The 26,685-nt window shown below is 42.3% G+C and overlaps 1 long non-coding RNA gene across 2 annotated transcripts in view; it reads left to right on the top strand.

Moving 5' to 3' along the window:
* LOC144289830 (uncharacterized) overlaps nt 1–21,128 on the top strand; it is a 37,489-nt gene extending 16,361 nt beyond the window's left edge. For both annotated transcript variants that reach the window (XR_013357808.1, XR_013357807.1), the window contains 6 exons: nt 2,782–2,833; nt 4,767–4,909; nt 7,022–7,175; nt 13,981–14,121; nt 15,311–15,451; nt 17,560–21,128. This is a non-coding gene — a long non-coding RNA (uncharacterized LOC144289830). The remainder of the gene's footprint in view (nt 1–2,781; nt 2,834–4,766; nt 4,910–7,021; nt 7,176–13,980; nt 14,122–15,310; nt 15,452–17,559) is intronic.
* Nucleotides 21,129–26,685: the final 5,557 nt, after the last annotated feature.

Genomic DNA, 26,685 nt, shown 5'->3' with positions numbered 1-26,685 from the left:
TTGTTTCTTAAATTCCACGTATGAGTGAGATCATATAATAATTGTCTTTCTCTGATTGACTTATTTCGCTTAGCATAATATCCTCTAGTTCCATCCACATCATTGCAAATGATAAAATTTCATTTTTTTTTTTTTATGGCTGAGGAGTATTCCATTGTTTACATATATACCACTCTTCTTTATCCATTCATCTGTCAATGGACATCTGGGCTCCTTCTATAGTTTGGCTGTTTTGGACATTGCTGATATAAACATTGGGGTGCACGTGCCCCTCTGGATTACTACATTTGTACCTTTGGGATAAATACCCAGTAGTGCAATTGCTGGGTCATAGGTAGCTCTATTTTCAACTTTTTGTGGAAACTCCATACTGTTTTCCAGAGTGGCCGCACCAGCTCCCCTACTTTCATCCTCATCATTGGAACCCCCTACTTCCAAGGAGCAGAACTGATAGGAAAAGATAATGACTGCCAACTTACAAAGAGGAGGTAGTGTCAGAGTGGAGGGGAAGAAGTAGATGAAATGAAAGAGGGAGGTTGTGAGGCGGGAAATGAATGTGAAGGAGAGGGTCTACAGCTAACATGTTAGTTGTGGGGGAGGCTCTACGAATCTCTAGTGAGGCTGAACCATCAAAAAATGCATGGAAGGCACATTACAGAGGTGGAATGCTGCTACCTAAAACTTAGCACCTTTTGGACTGAGTAGAGGTTGAAGTAAATAATTTATGAAACACTCTTAGAGATTCTGGGGTGTGTGTGTGTGTGTGTGTGTGTGTGTGTGTGTGTTGTGTTGGTCTGGTTTAAGAAGGAAAGCAGCAACAATTGCCTGGATCTCCCCTCATGAAAGTTGGTTGGTGAGCAGTGCCTATAGGATGGGACTATAGCTGATCAGTTTCTCTTTTATTTGTAAATGATTTTCTTTGTAAATGATCAGAGTTTCATACACAATCACTTAGTGTCTATCTTGTGAAATATTAATATCTCTATATAAAGGTAATGTACCTGAGTGGTTACACTCATAGTCTTGGGGTCAGACAGGGCTTGGCTTGAATCCCTTCTCCACAACACATTACTCTTGTGCTACTGGTGTGACCTCCAGCATGTTATTTCTCCTCACACATAGTAAGCTCTCAATAATTGGGCAGACAGTAATGATACAGGTTCCTGCTATCTTTACTGAGTTTACTTGTGTGGGATTTGGGAACTTTCTGCATCTGCAGAAAGGCTACTTGCCACTTGGGCTAGGAGCACATTCTTATCTGCCCAAGGTTGGGGTGGTGGGGGGGGGGGGCTGCACCTGCATGCAGCTGCCAAAACATGTGCCTGAGGAAGACGGAACAAAATGAAAAGTCTGAGGATCAGATTGGAAAAACAAACAGCTAACTGAAATGGAAGCTTAAATATTTGGATTGAGCACCCCAGCTTTGTTATTGCCTGAGTAGGACCACAAGAGCCACTTCACTGGGCTGTGCTTTGCTCTCTGTATCTGCAAAGTGTGTCTGTGTTGGGAGAGCAAAAAAGTGATGCTCCCCCATCATTTGAATTAGAACCTGGGTGGGCTGTAGCTTTGTAAATTCTTGCTGGGAATTATGGGAGGGATAGGGGGTCAGAGCACAGGGTCTAGAGGGGGGGAATGGGGAGAGGAGTGTTTCCAATCACCAGGTATTGAGTACTATGGCCTCTCCTTCTTTGGTGATTCAGGGTAAGAGGTGAGGCAGCACCTATTGTACTATGAGGGACATCTGAGTCTCTATGTGTGGGACATCTCTCCTAGCCTCTGTATTTTCCTTCAGGAACTGAGGCCTGCCAGACCTGTGAGCTTCTCTCTAAGCCCAACTCAGAACTCTGTGCAAGCAGATATATTCAAATTCATCTGTTCTGATTCAGAGCAGTGAAAAATCACTTTATGTGCTGGAGCTAAGAGGGAAGAAACACTTCATATATTGTTTCCTTTCGATCTATGGAGTCATGGGACAGCTTTTATAACTCTAGATATCATGACAAACCATCCATAAAGATGGACAGAATCCTTATGCAGCAATTACCGTAGCTTAAAGCAACATTATTTAGTATCCATTCATGGAAGTGTGGTAGCATTTCAGGACTTTGTCTAATTCCCTCATCACATTAGCAAATGAGCACTCTGTAGGCCTGGCTCCTGGAGGCCTGAAACGTCCTCTGTCTCCCTTAGCCTGAGGCTCAGACATGTGTGACTTGTTTGGGCTTTGTCCACAGTTACTTTGTACACTTACAAAGAACAATGGAGTCTGTTTAACTACATTAAAGCTCCTTCATGTGCTTGTTGGCCATGTGCATGTCTTCTTTGGCGAGATTTCTGTTCACGTCTTTTGCCCATTTCATGATTGGATTGTTTGTTTCTTTGCTGTTGAGTTTCAGAAGTTCTTTATAGATCTTGGATACTAGCTCTTTATCTGATATATCATTTGCAAATATCTTCTCCCATTCTGTAGGCTGTCTTTTAGCTTTGTTGACTGTTATACTATATGTTGGCAAATCGAACTCCAATAAAAAAAATATACAAAAATAAATAAATAAATAAATAAATAAATAAATAAATAAAGCTCCTTCAGCTTAAAGCCAGATTCTAACAAAAATGTTCGGATTTAATTCAATTCCATTCCTTTCTAATTAATTCATTTAAAATTAAGAACACTTGCTGAGCAACTAATTGATGCCATGTATAAAAATCAGCAGGACCAAGGCTCTTCTGCAAAGCCAGGTGTGTATCAGCATTTGCTATTTATACCTCTGTCAACTGTAGGGTGAAGACAGTACTGGAATGCACTCATAGTTCACCTCTTTGACCAGATTTGGTAAGATCTTTTCTATTTTCCATTTTTTTTTCATTCTCATCTCCTTCCTTAATCTACTAACTCACACACTCATTTATTTAGCAAATACTAAGGACCTAATTGTATGCCCAACAGAGAGGTAGCATGTGGAGGAAAACTAATTGTTCTCATTCATTTGCATAGCTTATTTTATAATATCAGGAAGGCCAACTAGCTGCCAGATGGTGGGATTATGACAAAGGCAAGTTGACAACTTCCCTAAGCTCTAGTTCCTCATCTTCAAGTGAAAAAACAGTTATATGTATTTCACATAGTTGTGAGGACTAAAGAAGCTAAAAGACAGGGTATTTTCTAGCACACAGTAGGAGCTCAAGAGTTGCTTTGTCATCATCATCATCATCATTGCCTATTTTAGAATAGAAATTTCTAGAGGTCAGTGATATTTCCATTTTATGGGTCATGAACAGGTTCTAACACATGTTAACAAGCAATATGTATCAATAATTAATAAATACTAATGAATAAAATACTAAAATAAAATACTAAAAAGATACTAAAAGTTAAGTGTTTTAAAATTGTCCCCTTCCTATAAGGAAGACAGTGTGTGGAAAAAAAAATATATTATATGACACCACATAACCATATGTGGTTAGCTTCATCAAATATCATTCTTGGGGTGTCTTGGTGGCTCAGTCAGTTAAGGGTCCAACTTTTGATTTTAGCTCAGGTCATGATCTCAGTACCATGAGATGGAGTCCTATGGCAGACTCTGTGAGGGGTATGGAGCCTGCTTAAGATTCTTTCTCTCTCTCCACTTCTCCTTGTCCTGCTCACACACTCTCTCTATCTCTTTCTCACTCTCTAAGGGGGGAAAATATCATTCTTTGCAGCACAAGGTGGGCCTGATAAATGGGGGAAGGAAGGAAAGAAGGAAAGGAGGGAGGGAGGAAGAGGGGGGAAGGAGAAAGGAAAGAAGAAGGAAGGAAGGAAGGAAGGAAGGAAGGAAGGAAGGAAGGAAGGAAGGAGGAAGGAAGGAAGGTCCACATGATAAGGAACCGTGATCTAGCTAGCCTGGAGAGAGCCCAGGGAGGGTTCTACACACCTGATTTGAGAAAGAATGTGGGAGAAACCCTGACCTTGGAGAGGGAAAGGACAAAGACCTAGGGATAGTTCCCTTGTGTTAAAAGTGGTGGGGAGAGAGAATGAGAGAGGGGGAGAGAATGAGAGAGAGGGAGGGGGAGAGAGAGAACAAGAGAAAGAGAAAGAGGGAGAGAGAGAAAAGGAGGGAGGAAAGCCCTCTAGGGCAGTGCTGGCTTCTTGGGCCTACCCCTGGGAGTCACAGGGGCTCTGGCTCAGAAAGTCTCCACACTATGTTCAATGCTCTGCTGTCACCCTCTAGAAATTCTTGATAGTTTTTAAACAAGGGTTCCCACATTTTCATTTTGCACTGGGCACTACAAATTATATAACTGGTCCTACCTTAGGGAAAGATTTGTGGAGGTTTTCTTGTGTGGAATGAATATAATCTGTTTTCAGTGTTTTCTTGAGATTTAAACATCTTTCAATTATTTTGGGGTGGGGGGCAGTGTTCAGTTGTGGATCTTTTGACCAAAACTCTAGACTGGGGTGGGCCTCAAGGCGATTAGCTTTGTCCAGACCCCATAGCAGAAGAGCAGCTATTTCCTCTATCCTGTGTGTAAAAGTCCTCTGGCATGCCACCACCCCCACCCCACCCGCCACCCCCCACCACGCGGCCCAATTCCTCTGCAAAATCCTTGGGAAGTTTGCAGGCAACCTCCACAATTTGCTTACTGCATCAACTTTGGAGGAAACCCTTCATTCCCTTATTCTGGTGAAATGTTCTATGCTGAGAGAAAGGCTTGAGGTATTCCTTAGTGAGGGTGGTGGTGGGGGTTGAGATAATGAGAACAGTGTTCTGTGACATGTTGTGCAGGACATGGAGAATTTCTCACCAAAGAAGTTCAAACTTGGGAAGCCACATACTTCCGCTTCTGGGTGGATTTTGTGCAGAGCCACTTTCTCTTCCTGCCGCTTACATTCCGACAGAAAAGCACCGTGTAGAGAGGATGAAGTACTGTGAGTTCAGCCCATTATCAAATGGTTTCAAGGGTCATTTTGATCTTGTCAGGATCAGCAGGCTTCCTTTCAGCAGGCCTAAAAAGGCTGACAGAAACAATAAATGGACAATTTTGAGACTCTTTGTCAGAGTTATACTTTGGGGACAAACTCTGCCGTAAATACTGATTTCTAGTCCCCTCTCCATTTGCCCACCATTTTCAGAGACGATCGCCCCCCCATCCCTGACCACCACATAGTCATCAACTTCTCTTGCCAACATCGTGTCAGCGAGTGATGTGCGGTCGCTTCTCTATCTGCTCGGTAGTGCTTACACCACAAGGAACCAAACATGATGTATACCTTGGAGCACACATTCATCTCTAATTTAGTGCCTACATATCTGTAATAGCCGTATTGAACTGAAGCTGAGAAAAATCACCCTTGCCACCCTCCATTTTTAGGGAGTCTGTGATAGGTTGGAGGATTACCCTATCGATCACTCGTCAGGAATGATTACCTCTCACCCTTCTCTGCCTCGTCAATAAATGGCTCCAGATTTCAATTCCAGGAGACACATTCAAAATAGGGGTGTCTGGAGCTGTGAATAGAATTGTAAATATGGCAGTATCTAAAAGAAAGCATTCACACCCAACAGACAGATTATAGGATATGCCACACCCTGTAAAGGATTTAGACTTTTAAGAGTATTAACATTTTTCCCATAACAGATTGTTCCACTTGTGGAAATTACAATTACTGTCATTTCTTGATACTGACAATGAAAATTACATATATTTTCTTCAGACATGGTATTTTAACTAAGTAGTGAAATAAGGCAGCAAGTAGTTTTAAATGGGCTTCAAAGAGACTGTTGCCTTAACTTTTTAGGTTGGTATGTCTTTCTAAAAAGATTCTTGGTGCTTTGTTTAAATGCCCCAACTTGAGCTGAACTAGGCCTGGATGGCCTGAAATACCATCAAACCTCTAATAACGAGGTCAATTTGGCATGAAAAATTGGTAGTAAAGAGCACTTTATAAAATAGTAAAAATCTATACTCCAAGTATTATAGCAAGACCAACAGATGTCAAATTAAGGGGTGGGGGCAGAAAAATCTGTGCAAAGTGGATGCTTCTTATCTGAACAAAGGACGTTGGTAGGAGCCAATGTTTCTATGCTGTGTTTGGTAGAATGCTGGCATCACAGAATCTTAATATGAATTATGTTAAAAATAATGAAAAGAGCTCTGTGGTAAGATACATGTAAGATTCTCCAAGATAGCAAAGCCAGAAGGGTTATCTTATTTTGGGGATCCTCAATGCTTTTAATTTGCTAAACTGCCTCATGAATGTACAAAGGGTGAAGGGAGAACATGGGGTGGAACACTTGCTAAATTTGTTGGAACTTAGAAAGATTTTCTGAGGAACACTTTTCAAGGAATTCAGGTTCTGGGACTCCCTTGGGGAAAGTCCTTTCCTGGTCCTGGGGGCATGTTTTGAGGCAAGGTGGTGAGTGAGACCGAGTGTGGCCCATGTTGTTGTAGCTTCCATTGAAGAACTCAGTGGTCTAGAGCCCTATGGCCATTTGGGCTGGCACTTGGGGAAAGCATGAATTCCCCTTTCCTCCTGAGGCTCCTTTGTGAAGTTCAGAAAACAATCCGCAATGATTCAGCAGGAGGAAGCAAAGGCTAGAGCTCCAAATTATCAGGTTAATTTGCTTGTATTCTTTGAAGTTTGAGATCTTTGAAGTTTTGTTTTCCCTTGAGAAGTGAAGATGAGAAAAACAAATGCCAAATGTCATTTTATACTGTGAAAAGAAAGTACAATTAACAACCATGCAGTGTTCCCCAAATGCCTTAGCCAGAATACTGGAGTTGTAATGTTCACAAACTTTGACTCTGCTGTGTTTTTAATGAGATGATACACCCTGGGATTCAGGAATGCTAGAATCCTGCCCTGCCAATCACTTTCCCACTGCCCTGCCTTATGAGGTTCTAGAAGGGGACTAGTATATATACCCCAGGAACAGGAACGTGCTTGAAGCTATCACTTTATCTATAGCTATTTGAGTGTTGAGCTCTGGTAAGGACTTGCAATCCAAGTGGGACCTTCTGGTTCCTTTTACTTTCACAGCTCTAAATCCCAGTATCTACCATTGTCTGCCTACCAGCAACAGAAGTTGAGTAGGGATGGGCAGCAGGATGGCCCGCAGAGAATAAGCCTGAATCAGTATACCCATCAGCTGCCAGCCTGGAGAAAAGGGAAAAGCAAGAATGGAGACTGACAGGTCAGCATGAAGCCTATAAGAAATAGGCCCTGACAACTAGCCTGGTCTCATTGGATAGATAACTAAGGTGGATTGTTTTAGTCTGTTTTGGCTGCTATAACACAATACTACATATTGGGTAGGTTTAAAGGAAAAAAAGTTATTTCTCATAGTTCTGGGTGCTGGAAGTCTGAGATCAGGATGTCAGCACAGTTGGTTCTGATAAGAGCCCTCTCTGGGGTCACAGACTGCTGACTTCTTGCTGTATTCTCATGTGGAGGAAGGAGCAAAGGGGCTCTCTTGGGCCTTGTTTTATAAGGACACTAATTTCATTCCTGAGTGCTCTCTTCTCATGACCTAATCCCCTCCCAAAAGTCTTACCTTCTAGTACCATCACACTGGGCATTAGGATTCTTTTTTAAAAAACATGATTTATTTATTTATTTTTTTAAAGATTGTATTTATTTATTCACGAGAGACACACAGAGAGAGGTGAGACATAGGCAGAGAGAAGCAGGCTCCCCAGGGGAGCCAGATGCAGGACCCAATCCCAGGACACTGGGATCATGACCCAAGCTGAAGGCAGACGCTCAACCACTGAGCCACCCAGGTGCCCTGGCATTAGGATTCAAACATGAATTTGGGTGTTGCGGGGCAGATACGGTCATTCATAACATAGCACAATTGGGCCTCTGATGGAAAGGAGAAAAAATTAGGAGTTGGCAGATTTTGCTCTGGTTATTGCCAGCTTGATTGGATGATATGTTGGGGCCTGACACCACCCTTGGCTTCCCCTTTTCATGCAAGCACCTGAAGCCCCAGCACGACCAAGCCACATCTGTACAGTAACCACTAACGCCATATTAATCACCAGGCCCTGTCTATCTGGAAGAAGGGCCCCTGGACCATGAAAGTATCCTGGCCTAGGGCCAAGAGTTGGAGATGAGGGGAGATGGGGCTGGGGTCACTGCCACATTCTTTGCTTATTGAATGATGCCACACAGATATGCCTCCTGTCCTTTAAAGGAATTGAGTGTGCAATTTGATTGAGCCCAGTAGAGGGGTCAGAGAAGATTAGAATGAGACATTTTCCTCACTCCTTTCTGCCTCTAGGTAACTGGAGCTCCATCTGGAAGAGCTGACTTTATGTTTCTGAGCCTGGTTTGATTCTGATCCTGGCCCTGGGATCAGAGGCTCTGTATGAATAGCATCCTGAAAGGTCAGCTGGCCTATATATGCACCCTCAGGCACATCGAGACTTCCCCAGAGACACAGAAGTCTTCTATTTAAAAATTTTTTTTTTCCTATTAAGAAATACTTCCTTACATCTAACCTCCTGCTTTTGTACTGCTCTTTGTGGAGGCAGAAAACAGCTGGGTATATCTGTCGGTAAGCCTTCTTATGCTTAAAGATTCTTGGTCTTACTTTCTCTGGGTTGAAAAATCCAGGGTTAACCTCTCTTTTCCAAGCCTTATTTTCCTTCCTTTTCACTGTTCCAAGAAAAAAAAAAAGTTTCCTTAAATTTGTTAACCGTTAGAATCATCCAAAGACCTTTCTAAACAGACCAAATTATACATTGCTCTCCAGACTTGCTGCATGGAAATTATAGGGGCAAGGGTGACTTAGGGTTTGGGCAGAGATTGTCATTCTCAAACGGGACAAATATATTACTGGAATCTTTTTGAAGTGCATACCCGGCTTGCATTTCTTTTTTTCTCATGGGATGGTACCTATCCTTCAGAGGGAGGACTCTGGCATCTAGGTTGGCACCAGCATCAGGGATGCAGGGACATCTGATCCAAACAGTGCCAGAGTCTTTTCTCCAGAATTTGGAAATGGAACTTAGAGACAGGAGTTCAGTTTCTGAGAGTGACCAGAAGTATGACATGACAAAAATGGAGACACCAGGTTACAGATAGAGAGCAGAGAGATGGTCTGCAGAGAGGAGGTAAAGAAGAATGCAAAGCATTCTAATGATCCTTTAGGCTATGGTTCCAGTCTCTACATTGTTACTCTGGATTTACATGAGACAGTTGATGTCCTATGCAGTGGTATTCTCTTTGCCTAATCTAGCTAAAACAGATTTTCACTACCAGACCCCCAAAAGGGCCCAACGAAATATAGAACTAACAGCAGGACTGGGAGACATGTAAGCTCACAGCCTATGTGTTTTCTTGCTGTTGACTTACTATGGAACTCTATTTTGCTTTCCTGAGAGGAAACATGCCTCCTTGACTTCTAAAGAATATTTCATTGTCTGACTAGACAATATTAAGACACCTCAAACTCTGAATAAGCTCAGAATGGCCTGCTATGGAAAAATCTTCCCAATTGTTTTCACAGGAGAAAAAGAAACCTCCGACTAGTATTTACTAACTGATGCATTCACTCAACAACATGTAAAGTCAATACTGTTTTTGGCCCATTTTACATGTGAGGAAACTAAGGCATAGAAAAGGTAAATAACTTTCCTTGGGCCATAGAGCTGGTAAATTAGTGAGCCAAGACTTGAAGCCAAATTTAACTATAGAGTCCAGGATTTCAACCACTTTGCTATGCCTGCACTGAAACCAAAACTCAATGGCTGAAAGCAAAACTCTTGATGCTACCTGAGAAGTAATGTGCAAATACCCATTTCTGTACCAAGAGAGCCTTCCTGTTTGGACTCTACGGGAAGTACCAAGCAAGAAGGTTCTGGCAGTTTTCATAGATGAGTCAGGCTTGCCCTGAGGTCAGAGAGAGACGTAGGGATGGAGAATGTTGCCATTTTAAGACCAATTTCTTCCTCTAAATGAGTTTCTTATTTCCTTCAGGTATCTACTCCTTTACAAAGTGGTTCATGTGTTAGGGGATGCTGGTCTCTAAGAAAGATCTTATTTGTCTGAGGGTAAAACTCCCCCCTCCCTCCCTTGCCAGTAATTGAGCATCAAATTGGACCAATTAAATGCAAGAAGAAGCTTTCTTGGGAGCTTAAGATACAATTTTGTCTTAATCTTATGTGAAAATTTCAGAAGAGAATCCCTTTTTGGATCTGGATATAATTTTATCAGTTAGCTATTGCCACAAATATGCTGCCTAGCAAAACCCTACAAAACCTCAGCACCATAGAGCAGTAAGCATCTACTCAGTTGGTTTAAACCTTGCTAATTAGAGCAATTGAGCTCTCCTGACATTGGCTGGGCCCACTAATGAGTCCAGAGATCAGCTGAGCTAGCTAGTGTTCTACATCAAAGTCTTCCATCTCTTCCCAGGACCAGTGAACTAGCCTACACGTGTTATTTTCAAGACAATGGCAGAGGTATAAGAGCACCAGTGGAAATACATAACATAGCTAAAGCCTAGGCTTCATCACACTTACCACCATCTTAGTGGCCAAGGACAGTCATATGGCTAGGCTTTGCATCAAACCCACCTGCTGTGAAGCTGTAGTAAGTCAGATGGCCAAGCCCATCATCAATGGATGAGGGAAGTCTGTTTTTTTTCCTGGGAGTCGTGGGGAAGGTGTTGAATGTTTTGAGCAATAATCCAGTCTACCACAGGGCCATACATAAATGTGAAACTCAGGAGAATGGCAGACCACATCCCTTTTAACCTTCAGATAAAGCCAACACACACAGAGAAGAGGTGACCCGAGAGAATCCCAGAAAAACAGAGCTGGAGCCACTAAATCGTATCAACCCCAAGTTCTAGCTGACATCCAGGCTTCAAGTAATATTGGCCAAGTGTGACAGTATTTAAGCTCATTTGGGATAGATTTTCTTGTACTGGGCAAGAAACTCTCCCAATTCAGAATTTTCTTCGGAATGTTTAAGAACAAAGGCCCAAAGCAATGGGAATAAACAGCACATTGGTAAAACGCAATGCAGAGCCTAGAGAGGTAACAGGGTTCCCCCCTTCAAATGTTGTCCTTGGAAACCCAACCATTCCATCCTTTCATTGCCCACTCACCTTGCAGCAGATCTATTTCTTCTTCATTTTGTGTACTTCGATTCATTCTCAGATGTTTGTTCATCTGACCTTCCAGTTGGTATGGTAACAGCCTGCCTGAACTGTGGCATTTATTATTCACTGCAAGTTCTTGTCAAGTCAGTAAGAATTAGGTTTGCCTTCTTTCAAGCAGTCAAGGGGACTAAGTCATTAAGGAGGAAAGGTGGCCCTGTACCCCTATCAGGGTTGATGCTTGAAATTCTCCTGTTAAAACTCTACTACTTTCCGGTGCTCACATTGATTGAGGTGGTTCCTTCCTTTCTGTAGAGCTCTTGTTTCCTAGATGTAGAATGCAACATTTATTTCCACCCTCTACCCCTGTCATGTTACATTAATAACAGGACACAAATTGGGCAGTTAGTCGATGGATTTGTAAAAGCCACATTAAAAAAATACAGGGAAGGAACAAAGTGTAATATCTCAGAATAAGAATCAGTCATTTAAAATAATATGTACAAAGGTTTACTCTGTGCTTCTAACTGAACTAAGAAGTTCTTGACACCCTGGAGGGTAAAACATTGAATAAGAACATGGCTAAAATTCACTGGATACCTATTATGTTCTGGGAACTATATGAAGCTCATCATACAGATTACTTCACTCAGTCTTCACAGTGACCCTATGAAATAATTATCTACATTTTAGGGAGAAATGACTAATTTTTCCAAGGTCTAACAGTTGACATGTGAGGGTGGGATTTAGCATTTGAATTAGAACTTTTAAAGCCATTTTATTTATCCTATCCTATACTTCCTTAAACAAAAAAAGCACAGTGGTTATGGGTGTAGACTTGCCTATGAGAATAATAAAATCTGGCCTTGCCATCCATTCAACATATGACTTTGGCCAAATTAACCTTTCTGTGCTTCAGTTTCCTCGTTTATAGAATAAGAATAATCCTAGTGTTAACCTCTGAGTGCAGTCCTTAGAATTAAATGAGTGTACATAAAACACTTAGCACAATGCGTAAGTATAATGAATTCTCAAATGATGGCTATTTTTATAATATTGTGAATTCCTGGTACAACGCTGTCCATTAGTTTGTTCTATGATGATGGAAATGTTTTAGAACTGCATTGTCTAATGCTGGAGCCTCTAGCTCCATGTAACTTTGAGAACTTAAAATGTGGCTAGTGCAACTGAGAAAAGGAATCTTTTATTTTATTTCATTTTAATTAATTACAGTTTAAGTTTAAATAGCCACATGTACCTAGTGACTACCATATTGGACAGCACAGGTATAGAATTTGCCAGATATAATATGTACAAAAAGAATAAGGTGTGATTCCCATTTATGAGAATCTTATGGTTTAATGGAAGACCAAGCTGACAAGCAAATGATTAGTAGGCATGGTATTATGGTGCAGCTATATATAGAAAAAATGCCATGGAAACTCAAAGAGCAAGGCACTAATTTGTGCTGGGGGATCAGGGAGGGGTTTTTAGAGGCAATGACAGTTGAGCTAGACCTTGAAGGGTAAGTAAGGATGCAATTCATTCATTTAGCAGATATATGCTGAGACCCTTCTCTGGGTCAGGCATCAAGTTTGAGAGAGAAGATGATTGTCAAATGGAAAGTGCATTTGGTAAGGGTACAGAGGAGACATCTCTGTTGGTTAGACTGTTTGAGGAGGTCCTGTTGTAAAAGGTAGAACTCGAACTGTCCCTTGAATCACAGTGCTGAGAGCTAAGAGAGGGCATTCCATGTAAGAAGAACAGCATGAGTAAAGAAGTGAAGATGGGACCAGTAGCCACCACTAGGCCAACCTAGCTGAAGTAGAGAAGACGGTTAGAGGACAGCTATGGTGAGGTTCTACTGGAGATGGCGGTAAAGTTGGGGAGGGTATGAAGCAGGCTATAGATGGTGGCTAAAGGGCTCTTACCTTTGTGCCACTGCAGATTTTGAAGTAGATGTTGTAAGTTTTATAAAGTTGTCTGACAGAGGGCCCCAAGTGCTTCTGAAAAAAAGAGGCAGAAGGTTCATTTGGGAAGACACTCCCCCGACCCCCAGGCCCAGAAAAGTAATGTTCAGTTTCCTGGTATTCTGGCTGCCAGCATCCATTCCCTTCCTATTGCTTTCCCCATTTCCCCCATGTCCCTTTGAGGGAGGTCTGGCTCAGGTGGTCTCTCCAGAGAGATTCAGGCACTGTCCCTGGACTTAAGCATTTGGTGCTAGGGATGGGACAGTTGGAGGTCAGAACATTGCTGTTGCATTGTGGCAAGAATAATAACGCAGAAGAAGCATGCCTTGACTACATGGTGGCAGCATGAGTACGGCCCTGGATTTTCTCAGAGTCTGATCCTCCAGCCCCCTGCCATTTTGATATACTTCCACTAAGTCTCTTGTCACTTAAGGTCATCAGAGTTCATGTCTGTTGCTTACAGCCAAGAACTCTGACTGACCCATTTGAAAATAATGAAAATTCCTGCAAGTGGAAGTGCTTGGTAGTGGCCCCAACTCTGCCCTAACCTGTCGTCTCTGCAAAGTCCTCCATCCCTGGGCCTCACTCTCTTGTCTCCCTAACAAAGGACCCACACTAGTGTTTTCTAAGGGGGCTTTTGAGCAAACATTCAACCATACCCTAGACCAAGGCAGTGGAAACAGAAGGAAAGGGTGGCTGCAAGACATATTTTACAAATACATTAAGAAGAGAAGAGAAGGCAAACCAGAGTGAGTAAAAGGTAGCTGTGTGCTTTAGAGCCTGAAGAAAAAAAAAACTTTGCTTTCAAATCACCCAAAGCCACTTTTGCCTTTCGTAGTTGTTGTATCCATTTGACCAAAGAATCAGAGTTTTAAAATATCCTTTTGTTCTCCCTTCTTTGTTAATCCCCTGCCAAGAAGCTCTGCCCATAACTGAGTAAATCCATCAGGAGCTCCTCAGTCATCAGAAGATTTGTAACTCACTGCCAGTGGTGTTGCTGCTGTGATCTGGACTTCAGAGCTGGAGGAAGGGCATCTGGAGCAAACAGTCCAGTCAAGGTTTGGAGATGTGTCCTGCTGGACGCAGCAAGTGATGTTCCATATGCACCTGTCAGCTACTTTCCTGTTCCTCACACAGAGCAAACCTTTGGCTCAGCCATTCTCCCTTTTTGCAGGGACTTCTAGACTACTCCCTGGCAAGAGAGATCTAATCCGCCCTTCATATACAAGCTCAGGCTATTCACTGAATAAATGTGCTTTGGGTCAGGCTCTGTGCTCAGTACTAGCAATGCAAGGATAAAAGGACATTGTCCCCAGTCTCAAGGAGCTCCCATCAGCTGGGCCTGGGTATTGTCCCCAAGATCCCACCTTGTCATTTATTTTGCCTGTAAAGGCACCATGGACCAATTCCTGAGGACAGGGCCATTTTCTATATTTTTCACAATGCCTGTTCACCTAGAGTGTGTGTTCAAATGTAGTCACTGAGAACCACACTTCGCTTTATATGGAGTGAAAGCCTTATTGTACAGTAGCAAAGGGAGAATACCAATGGAGTTACACAAATTGGATTCATGTCCCCCCTCCAATCATGGTTCTGTGATTTATTAAAAGGGTGACTGGAGAAGCTATTTAACTTCTACAGTTCTCAGTTTTCGCATCTGTAAATTCGAGGACAGATAATAATAGCATCTATTCCTTGGCATTTAAGCAGTGTGTTGTGTCGGCTTACAGAATGGTCTCTGTGTCCAAAGCTGCTGCTTTGTGTTAATGACTAGAGATCCTCAAGGATGTGGTGCATAATTCATAGTGACAGAGGGACAACTGACTGCCTGCCCCCTTTTCCCTCCGCTTTCTTTCTTTCTCTGTTCTTTCTCATTCTTCCTTCCTTTCACCTTTTCCTTTCTCATTTCATTTTTTTCTTTTTCTTCTCTGTGTCTCTTTCTGCCCTCTCTCTCCCATTCTCTCTTTTTCTCCCTTCCACCTCCATCAGAGTAAATGAAATGCTTAGTTATAAGTTATATTTAAATGCAAAAAATATTGAGCAGTCAGACCCAGTGAATTAAGTCTAGACTGTGTCCTCTTTTCTAAGGAGGCAGACCTTATTTTTCTCTTCATGAAGATGAGGCCCAAGTACCTCTTGGATAGCCAATTTACTCAGAATTCCCCATCAGTACAGATCTGCTTAGAAACCTGACCCAAAAGCAGTGGAAAAAGAACAAAGCATAAATACGTTTTTTCTCTTTTCCAGAATTGCTGACTGATTCTTTTGGCAGTGGGATACTGGCTCTACAAAAAGAAAAGAAAAGAAAGAAAAAAGGAAAAGAAAAGAACAAAATAAGAAAGAAAAAGAAAAGGAAGAAAGCCTTGAGTGCATGTTAATCTCTGTGGTGTAAGTACTCCCACATGGTTGAATTCAAGCTTCCAGTATAAGACCAAAGGACACAGAGGAGGGAAAGATATGTACTGTCCCCTCTCAGGAGACATTCTTGGTGTGGGCCACTGTGTGAAAATATGCAGACACGGCTCCAGTGCTCAGGCCTGTCTACCTTGCCCCCCACTCTACCCTGTGCACCCTGGGGCCTGGTCCTAGCCCACAACACTGTATCCCAATCAGGTTTCCTGCCTCTGTTATCCATTCCTACCTCTGTCTGCCAAATATCCTTCTGAAACCCCAATCCCTGCTATATACTCCCCAGCAGCTCACCTTGGCCACTCCCAGGCCCTTCACCACTCCTTTCACCCTTCTTCAGAGCTACTCCAGGCATCTCATCTCGTCTTGATGCAAATGTTATGACATTTCCATGTCTTTGCTCATATCTAACTTGCTGCTTGGAATGCTCTTCTAAGAATTCCCATTCCTGCTCCTTTGTCTGCCTGGTGAACTACAGTCATCTCCAAGCCTAGCTTGGAAGTTGTGTTCCCCTTGCCGTTCTGATCCTCCAGCTAACCTAAACTACATGACATCACTTATTCCCTTATCAGGGTCCCCTTGACACCACTCTGTCATATTCTGTGGTGAGACATGAACTGGTTTCTTATATCTCCAGGTCCTTAGATAGTGAGGAGGCCATGGGTCCAGGATTGATCTTTCATTCACTCATTTATATATATGTTGAACAAATATTTACGGAGTGCCTGTTATGTGTCAAGCATTGTGCTGAGTAAGACTAGAGTGAGGAATGAGACAGATCTTCCTTCTCCTCTGGTAGAGTTCATAAGACTAAGCAGTATAAGCATGGAACAAACAGTACAAGCATGGAATTGCAAATGTGTTCAATGGAGAAAAAGAACAAGATGTCATGAGAAAAATTCTCACTAGTGAAAGGCTTTTACGTTTCTAAGAAACCTGGAATATAACTTTATAAGAGAGCAAGAATGGTGCAGTGTTTGTATCTGTGGCACACTGGACTAGATATCCAAGCCAGCTCTGATGTAAGGGGCTTGAACTGAGATCACCAAAAGGCATGGGGATTGGAGGGTGAAAATATAGAACACAGGCTTTGAAGAGAAAAAATGGAGAAAGCAGAGAGAAATGTGCAGGAGAGCTAGGCCAGTCCAGAACAAGCCTATTGTTATTGTAGAACAAGCACATTGCTTATGTTGTGTGTGGGCTCTGTCCTTTCCCCACCCAGTTGATGGAGAGAGGCTGCCTGGGCTGGAAGGGGAGGGTTTGGAGGAGGTCTGTAGCTCACTAAAACTGAGAAGGTGAGGGGAGATAGTTGGCTTTGTTATATATCTTTGTATTTCTATTAATTTTTTTTAAAATTTTCTCCAGTGATAGAAAATTCAAATAAGATAGAATTAAGTGTGTGGGGGAGGGGGGAGAGAAAGGATGAATGAATGGGTTCAAGTAATTTAAAAAGTCCATAGTTACACCCAATGCCCAGATCTTTGTGTTTAATACCATTCCCCAATAAAATGAACTATGCTCCATGGAGAAATGACTAATTCTAGAACTAAGGCAGAGAGCATACAGTAATAAGCCTAGAGCATCTTATGGTGCAAAAAGTAAAAAAGTGCTCAAAACCCAAAACACACACACAAACACATATTGAAGGATATGGAATGTCAAGGGGACATAGCAGCCAACTGAACAAATAAGCGAAAGGTCAAAGCTGAAAGAATTTGAGTCACAAAAACAAATTGAAAGTATTGAATCAAAAGCCAAAGTATCAACCGAGTCCACACCAATCATCATGAATAGGTGATTGAATAAATAAACAAAGGAGAAGAAACAACTCTATGAGGTAGAATTTCAGTGTATGTAGATACTCTGTCCACAAGAGAATAACACCCCCTGCAGTAAGTGTGGGCTGCACAAAATGACTTCCTTCCCAAAAGCACAGTCACAGTGGAAAAACCTAAATACTACTTCACCCAGGTAATTAAGATTGGCATCAACAATGATAAGTCATGTTGATGGCATGTACCCTTGATAAGATGTGGTGAGAATGGCACTTTACAATGTGGCCTTTCTCCCCAAAACCCATATCCCAGTCTAATCATAGGAAAAACATCAGAAATCCCAGCTGAGGAATATCCTACAAAACACCTGTCCAGTACTCTTCACAACTGTCATGGTCACCAAGACAAGGCAAGTCTAAGAAACTGCCTTAGTCCAGAGGACCCGAAGGAGACATGATGACTAACTACAATGTGGTATCCTGGATAGGATACTGGAACAGAAAAGGAACAAGGAGTAAAAACTGAGTAAATCTTGCTAAAGCATGGACTTAAGTTAATAATGTGTTAATATGGGCTTTAGTGTATAAGATGTTAATAATAGAAGACACTGAGTATGGGGTATGTGGGAATATTCTGAACTATCCTAACAACTGTCTGTAAATCTAAAACTATTATGAAATTAATAGTTTATTAAATTTTTTAAGTCTGTAGTTCAACAACTTCAAATATGGCTAGATCTAAGATCTCAGATGATGTCAACCAGAATGTGTCTCTACATCTTTCAGATGTGTTGGCCTAGCTTTCAGGCAGGCTCCCTTTACTCACTGGAACCCTAATGACTCTAGACCTACATTATCCTAGTGGAAGGGAAATTCTGTTCCTGATAATTTTAACTGAAGCTTCGGACCTGAGTCATGCTTCTGTTCCAGAATCCAGTCAGTGTGGCCAGGAGGTGTGGGACTCTTACTGACCAGGACTAGACCATGTGCAGATATCTGGAGCTAGGATACAATGAGCCCAACCCCCATCCAAAAGTCTGAGAGCAAAGATGGCTTTTTATGTAAATTGGGTATTCAGTCTGCTACTATGCTGCTGAGGGGACCAGCTGCTCCCCTCCGCTCATAGCCTACTTTCCAGGCCTTTAGAAATTTTCCAATTTCTATTGAGAAGAGAGACAACTTCTTGGCTAATAGGAAGATCCCTTTGTTGTAGGCCATCTTGATTGTCTCTGGCCAGCTTACAAGTGGGCCAGGCTTGGTGAGCAGCCACCTCTACTCTAACCAAAGACCCCTAGGCTGGGCTACTTACCTGAGTGATAAGGTAGTTTAGCAAGAGAAGAAAGTTAGGCCAGACAAACTCTGGGATTGGAAAGCTTTAGATATTATTGCCTCACAGAAATTTTTAGTGAGAAAAACTTTATTTTTTTGTGTGTCCTAATTTGCACTTACTCAAGGAGCTTCTAATTCATATAATTATTTTATTCTAAAGATAATGCCATTTAGTATATACCTTTTTCTTCCAATACCTTGGTGCAAAAGTATCCCCTTTAGCTTCTGTTGCTATCTGTGAGTTCTCTCATTCAATTGTTATCTCTATATACTTTAACCAGAATATATATAAGGTAGAATGCAAAAACCTTCTTTTATGAAGCATCGTCACCAACATGTCAGCCCAGTGTCAAAGTGGCTCCAGGGAGAAAGATGGAAATAGACTGGTTCTATCTATGAGTGCTAGAAGCATACATTAAAAGCTTGCATTATTAATTTCTTTGTAAAATATTTCTTCAAGAAGTTGTGCATTGCAAAATACAATATAACATTCATACCAAGTGATACAGGAATTGCTTTAAGCAAAACTTGTTGTACTCTGTATAATGAATGCTGCAATAAAAATACATATTCATTTCCTGATCACAAATCACAGCAATTTAAGCCATCTTCTCCCTAGCTTTAGTGTTTGGAGGGTAAACTATATATGTGGGTATCACCCCCTTGAACAGAGGAGCATTCTTCTATGGGGAGAAGCCTATCCACATGGCATATTGCACGAAGCTTATTTACTTCTAAGCCTTTCTCATTAGGGTTCTGGAAGTGGTGGTGAGGCCATCATTTGAAATACAACCAAAGAAGCACTCCTATGATCACAGCACAGTAGGAAAGTAATCCATTTTTAAAATGTGAGTTTGTTCAAGTTGTTCCATAACATATTACCTTGAGTCTATCATTGTAGTCCTGAGAAAAGGATAGAAAAATCCAAGTCATCAAAGTACTTTAGATTTTCTTTAGTGAGAAACTTTCCTTTTGGGGTATTGTTGAAATATGATTTATTTATTTATTTTAAAGATTTTATTTATTCATGAGAGACACACAGAGAGAGGCAGAGACACAGGCATAGGGAGAAGCTGGCTCCATGCAAGGATCCCGATGTGGGACTAGATCCTGGGACTCTGGGATCACACCCTGAGCTGAAGACAGACGCGCAACTGCTGAGCCACCCAGGTGTCCCTGAAACATGATTTAAATGACATGATGCTGAGTATCAAATAAGCGGATTTCTGAGGTCACTCCAGGATTAGGAGAGCAGTGAGGTACCCTTAATCTTCTTCTTTTTACCAAGAGAGCTAATAAATGCCAGTGGCCTCCATCTGTGACCACTTGTGCCTTTTGGCCATGACCTCTGAGGATTTGGACAGCCCTCAAATCTTCACTGGTGTTAGCATGAGAGGTGTTCAATGCATGTCTTCCTGACCACCAGAGGTTCCATTTTTCTGGTGTCCTAGGGATCTGTCCCCTTCTTTATTCTCTTCTCAGATCTGAGGGGAACTCTGCTAAGCAAACAACAAACATTTGCTCAGTTGCTTCTCTCCTGAGATTTAACAGGGAGCCTGGTACATTGTTGGTTCTCATAAATATTTGCTAATTGGGTGAATGAACAACCTACGAGGTTAGGACTGTTTCTTTGCTTTTCAGAGGTGTGGGCAGACTCACTGGGACATGTCACTTCCAGGGAGCCTGTCTGGTTCTAGGGCCCTGGCTCTCATATTCTCCCCTCTGCCACTTATAACAGATTTTCCTCTCATTTGGCTCTTATGTGTCCTGCAAGTGATTTTCAGGACAAAACTCAAGTACAGAGATTTTAAGGTGATTCAGAAACATTGAATTTCTTAACAGTTATTGCCCCATTATTATTGGCAGCTTGGGAATTGTGAGGAGTTCAACACACTGAATTGGAAGACAACTTGAGAAGTAGGGTTTCTGAGAGGCATGGTAGATGCCCGGAATAGCTGTTTGCCCAGGAGAGTTAGGATATTGGCTCTACAGGGAACCTAAGAGTTGAATTAGGTGCAAACTGCCTCCTTCCTCAAATGTGTCCCCATACTGCCTCCAGAATTATTTCTAAAATGTGGACTTTAGCCTATGAATGACTTCTTATTGTCCACAGTGTAAACAATGAAGTCTAAAGCATGGCCTGCAAGTCTTCCGGATGAACCATGTGGTCAGTCTATCTATAACCATCCCATCCCTCCCCATTGTGTGGCAGCTTTGTGGGTTACAAAGACCAGCTGTTCAGTTTTAAAGATGGCTTTGACTGCTCTAAACCAAAACGATAGCCCCATACCTATCATTACAGTGATTGGTTAAGGTGTCCCAGATGTATGTCAATTGGCCCATGTCCTTCTATGGTCACAGAAATTGGTTCGGGGGTGAGTCAGTCATAATAAAGTCTGGGACTTTTTTTGGAGGAACAGGCTTTCTTTCTTCCTGTGGATGTTACTTGGGAAGCATATAGCCTTGGTAGTTGGCAGGTACTCTGTGACCATAAGGGGTAACTGGTGTTAAGACGAAGAAGATATTACAAAAGAGAGAAGAGTAGAAACGTAAAGAAATCGGCTCCTTGGTGATATGATTGGGTCTTTAGATCAAACCAATCTGACTATTTAGGTATTCATGTTTCTAAAAGCCATGAACTTACCTATGTCCAAAAAACCCCCAATAAACAATGAAAAAAAAATGAATGTTTTTATAGTTTGGGCTAGTTCAAGCTGGGTTTTCTATAACTAGTGACTAAAAGCTTTCTGAGTGATATGCTGCTTATAAAGTAATCCCAGGATTACTTTTAAGATTTACCTCTGCCATTCCCTACATGCATCAAAGGTTTCACCTGAAAACATTACTGCTCATTCTCTGTGAATTTTCACATATGGTGCCCTCTGTCCTCACTACCCTACCTCCCTCTCTGTATTGTAAACAAACTCCTACTCATGTTACAAAATCCAACTCAGTATCACCTCCTCTAAAATTCAGCCTACTCTCCTTCAGTCCATCCCTGAAAGAATTAATGGCTCCCTTCATAGTATTGCTCAAGCATTACTTACATAACTATATTAGAACAATTTAAACACATTTATCAATTTAGCAGCTCATATGGATCTGTCAGGCAATGTGCTTTATAGGTATTATCTTGTTTAACCTTTACACCTGTCCTATGATATTATATTAATATCCTAATTTAAATTTAAAGAAACAGTTTAGAGAGGTAAAGGAGCTTATCTAAGAGTCTACAGCTTGTAAGATAGTGGGGTGGGGTGGGGAGCTGGGACTTGGATCATTTAATTCCAGAATCTGAGCTCTTAACCTTTGTACAGTATTCTCTTCCCTGCTAGTGAGTTGCTTGAAGCCAAACACTATCTTTCACTTCTAGATGTCTGAATGTTCTAGGCACTCAGAAATGCTAGCAGGTTAAGTGAATGAACAAATGGGTGGATGGATCCATTTATGCCCTTTACATTGCAGATGAGGATGTCAGAAGTCAGATGGTGTTAAGTGATTTGTGTGCTGGGCTACAGTATAGATACCATTTTCTGTCGTATGTACAGTTACCATACAGACATTCTCTACAACATCTTGCCACTTTTTAAAGAAAATTATGTTTCCTCTAAAAGAAACTCCCCAAAACAAGAGGATAAAAATAAAACCCAAAGAGGCCTGGACTTCTCTCTCACCCTGGGACCAATAATATGTCCCTCTTAGTTGAGTCCCAAATGAAGCAGACCTCTTCATCCCCTTCTCTGGAATCCAGGTTATATCTTTTGTTAACTCTCTTTAAATTGTTACTGATGCCTACACTAATTTGAGGTGAAAAGAGAATAGAGCCAAATCACATTCAAGTCCTGGCTTGGGAGGCCTATTTATAACTACTTAGACATCAGGTTTGGAAAGAAGAACGGGGGGTGGGTTTGAGCACAAAACCCAAAAGAGCATGGAAAATAAGAAGTAGAATCACACGTCATCCTAATTAGCCAGCAGTAGAATAGAAATTCTGCGCTTCTGTCATGTTGCCACCATGCAAGAGCAAACTGTGACATTAGTTTAATTACATAAATTTATGAGATGAAAGGAACAACTTTTATAATCGTTCAAACAATATTCTTATTCAAATTGCTGTGCAATGTCTTTATTTAGTCTTTAAGTATTTATTAAAGCGATTCATTTTTCAATGAAACCCTCAAACTACCTGTATTTTAACGACTTGAGGGACACTTTTAATTTCCCTCCTCTAATTTCTTTAAATGTGTGTCCTCATCAAATGCCCATGTTCCACAAGCTTGTCAACCTGTGTACATTTAATATCTGCTTTCAACATACAACAGTGCCATCAGGATCACAGAGAGGAAGGGCAGTAGAAATGTCCCCCAGAAGGAAGTGATTCTCTAGGGGTTAACTCATATCTTCATCAGCATCATTACAGCTACTGACCATCTAATGGTTCCAGCATTGCACTTACTAAGCAGTTTCCATCAAGATCTCCAAACCTCTGGGACTGGATACAAGAGTCACCATGCCGGCCCTGCTCACAGCTCCTTCTTAGGGAAGCTATCCACCTCCCCGACTCCTTCTCAGGGAAGCTACCCACCCCGCACCCCACTGCCTGTGTTTGAGATCACAGGATCCTGCTTCCCTCTTTCCCCACACCCACCACGGTTGATCCAAATTGTGGCTGAGAGCCTGACCTGTGGACAACTAATCCATGGAATGGCCAGAGACCAGGATTTTTGTGGCCTAATTAAAAATATTAACTTGACTAAAAACATTCTCTTGGGAATTTAATCTAAGCACAGAAAGGCTCTGCTTGTTTTCAGTGGGAATTGAAGTAGAAAGGATAGCATATTAAACTGAGGCTCTTAGCCTAGGGTCTATGAACCCATTTAGATTATGTGTATAAATGGTATGGACTGCTTCACAAATTAGAGATAAAAGTAGGGTTGCCTCTCTTAATTGCTGACTAATTTCCCCTTTACTCACCTCATTAGCTGAAGATTCACAATCACTGTTTTAAGGTATTCTCACTCCCTGAGTGATCCAAGAGCCTTGAGTTTCCCCTAAGGATTCTGTCCCTAAGGGCTCTGTCCATTTCCCACATCTAAGCCAGGAAAGCTCGGGAAACCATTCGGTCCACTGCTGCTGATGGTCCCCTCCCATGCCAAGTCTTGGTTGGAGCTTGGTCCCCATGGTGAGCAGCAGGTGCCATTTGTTGCCCTGCCGTAGTGATGCCTGTGTAGTTCCTGGAGGTGGGACCTGAGTATCGCTGAGCCACTAGAGGGTTGAATCAGTGCCCTGTCCCTGACTCTTCCAGGGGACATATCTGCCTAGGTCAGGTCCCCAGAACAGCAGGTGTCTTGTTCTTTCCCTTGGTTGCCACCACAGAGGTACATGTCCTACACATAGCCCTCAGGTGAATCCACATGATAACAGGGTCTTCTCTCTCCAACCCCTGCTTTTTCTAAGACAGGCAAAGCTTCATGAATCCAAGATGGGCTTCTTACATCTCTCTAACACGGAGAGAAAAACATAAAAAGTCAACGAATTTTCATCTTTAGCTGGACATATTCTGTGTATTTACCTGAGAAGAGGGTCTCTGTCTCTGATCAGATTTTCAGTGGCATTTAAGGCTCAGAAATAGGTGTTTGAGAGAGAGAGAGAGAGAGAGGGAGAGAGGGAGGGAGGGAGTCAGGAATCACCATAGTAGTGAGAGGGCCCAGAGTGCTACAGGGACACTATGGGATCCAGGGTCAGGGCAGCACTCTGCTGTCAGTGGGACTCAGCAGAGGATGCCTACAGTGTAACAAGTCATGTTAATGGTGGTGCACAAGAGTGAAAGTGCCACACAACATGGATGAGTCTCACACATGATGTTGTGTGAATGAACACTCTTATATTCCATTCATATGAAGTTAAAAACCAAACAGAATTAACCTACAGTAATAGAAGGCAAAAGAATGGTTCTCTTGGTGGGAGGGCATCAATCGAGCAGCAAGGTATGGGTGAGGTCTATACCAGGGGCCTGCTGACTTAGGGAAGCTGGTAAGGATTTTAGGCTTTGAAGTTATAATGTCTCTGTGGCCCTAGACAAGATGCAAACAGTGGTGTGGTTGTGTTCTGATAAAACTATTTTTTTTTTTTTTTTACAAAAAGTGGCAGATGGGATTTGGCCCACAGACCTGAGTTTGCTGACCCCTGATCTATACCTTGATGTGGTTGGTGAATACATGGATCTGTGTAAAAACTCTTGGAGCTATACAGTTATAATTGGGCACTTTATTGAATGTTAATTATGTCTCAGTTAAAAAAAGAAAGAAAGGAAAAGATATCCATTAAGAGATTAAGCAAAAAAAGAAAGAAAGAAAATGAAAAAGATTCCACACACTCCAGGTAGGATATTCCTGGAATGAACAAGAATCTGGAATCCAGAATCCATCAGAGCTTCTGCTCTTGCCTGTTGTGAGGGTCCCTTTGTATCTTCACATGAGTCCCATCACCCTCCCTTGACTTGAGCCAGCAGGAGGGGGCCCCCTGTTCCTTGCTACAAAGAAGACTTTTCAGAACACCCCACCAGGACTTGAGCCAGCAGGAGGGGGCCCCCTGTTCCTTGCTACAAAGAAGACTTTTCAGAACACCCCACCAGCACTGTCTTGGCCAGGTATGACCTCCCACCTTGACCTGACCAGACAGGATCCTGGGATCTGAATAACCTGACCCAGATCTCACAGCTCACACACAGACGTGCCTGGCACACACCGCACACCACAACGCTTGTGAATGCCTTGACAACTCTCCAGCCTCTCTTCCCTTGGGCAGGTATAAGTGAACTACATTTCCTAAGACTTGAGTCCGCTTCACCTTGGAGTTAGCTCATTGCTGTCTGCCCTTTGCATTCTCATGCTCCAGCTCATCAGCAATTGTTTGTTCTTAGCGCTAAACTTGACAGGGGATGGAGAAAAACACACAGCCAAGGTCAGAGAGCAGCAAACTCTCTCCTCCATTAAGTCTGTCTTCGTCTTTAAACAGCACCGATCAAAAAAATCACCTGTGTTTTCTCTGAGCAGCCTGCAGCCTGCTGAGGGTGAGTGTCCTGCGCAAGCTCTCGCCTCCCCTGGCTGTATCTTTGCTTCCCCACACCTATCTCACTGTCCAGAGTGAGGGTGCAGGAGAGGAGAGGGATGCTGTCATTAGCTATCACCTTAGGGTTTTTCCAAAAGCTGTTAAGCAAAGAAAAGAGGAGGAGAACCTATTTTTCTAGGCACCTTAGGTCTTGAGAACGCTAGCTACTTGAATCAGAAGCAAGCTCTTTGTTGCTTTGTTTCTGTGTTAATTTGTCTATAATTTGGATGGCTTAACCTGTGCCAGGAAATGCACCCTTGTATTTTGCACCTGAGCCATGATGAAGACCCTTGAGTGGCAGGAAAGTTGCTTGAGAGCAGTGCACACGTGGGTCTCCCCAATCATAGTCAGGAAAGGGAAGCCCTGCAGCTTCTCTACTTCCCCAGGCAGGCTACCCTCAGCTTTTTGCTACACCTCACTGCACGTTTCCTGTTACCACAAACTCAGAGGTTTAAAACAACGTAAATTTATTTTCTTATTGTCTTGGAGTGCAACACCAGTCTCACTGCACTGGGCTAAAATCTAAACATTGGCAGGCTACATTCATTTCTGGAAGCTCCAAGGGAGAATCTGTTTCCTCACCCCCTGAATTCCTTGGCTTGTTGCTCCCATCTTCAAAAAAGTCAGCAAATCTTACATCTCTCTGGGTTTTTCTTTTCTGGTCATATCTTCCTCTGACTGACCCTTCTGCTTTTCTGCTTCCCTCTTGCAGTTTCAAGGACCCTGTGTTTACACGGGCTCCTGTGGGTAGCGCAGGATAATAATGTTAACCAAGTCACAACTTTAATTCCATTTGCGACCTAACTCTCTTTGCCACATGGCCTCACGTAGTCACAGGTTCCAAGGATTAGGGCGAGGACATCTTTGAGGGGGCATTATTCTGCCTGCCTGTAAATGGGTCCCCAGCCTGCACATGACACACTCACTTTCCCTGAGCATAATGCTCCAGGGCATTCAGTCATGACTTTCCTTCCTATTTCAGAACCACGATTGCTTATTA

The sequence above is a fragment of the Canis aureus genome, chromosome 19, assembly GCF_053574225.1.
Source record: "Canis aureus isolate CA01 chromosome 19, VMU_Caureus_v.1.0, whole genome shotgun sequence".
Classification (NCBI taxonomy): Eukaryota; Metazoa; Chordata; class Mammalia; order Carnivora; family Canidae; genus Canis; species Canis aureus.
Note: the sequence above shows the minus strand (reverse complement) of the source record. Positions and strands in the feature narration are given on the sequence as shown.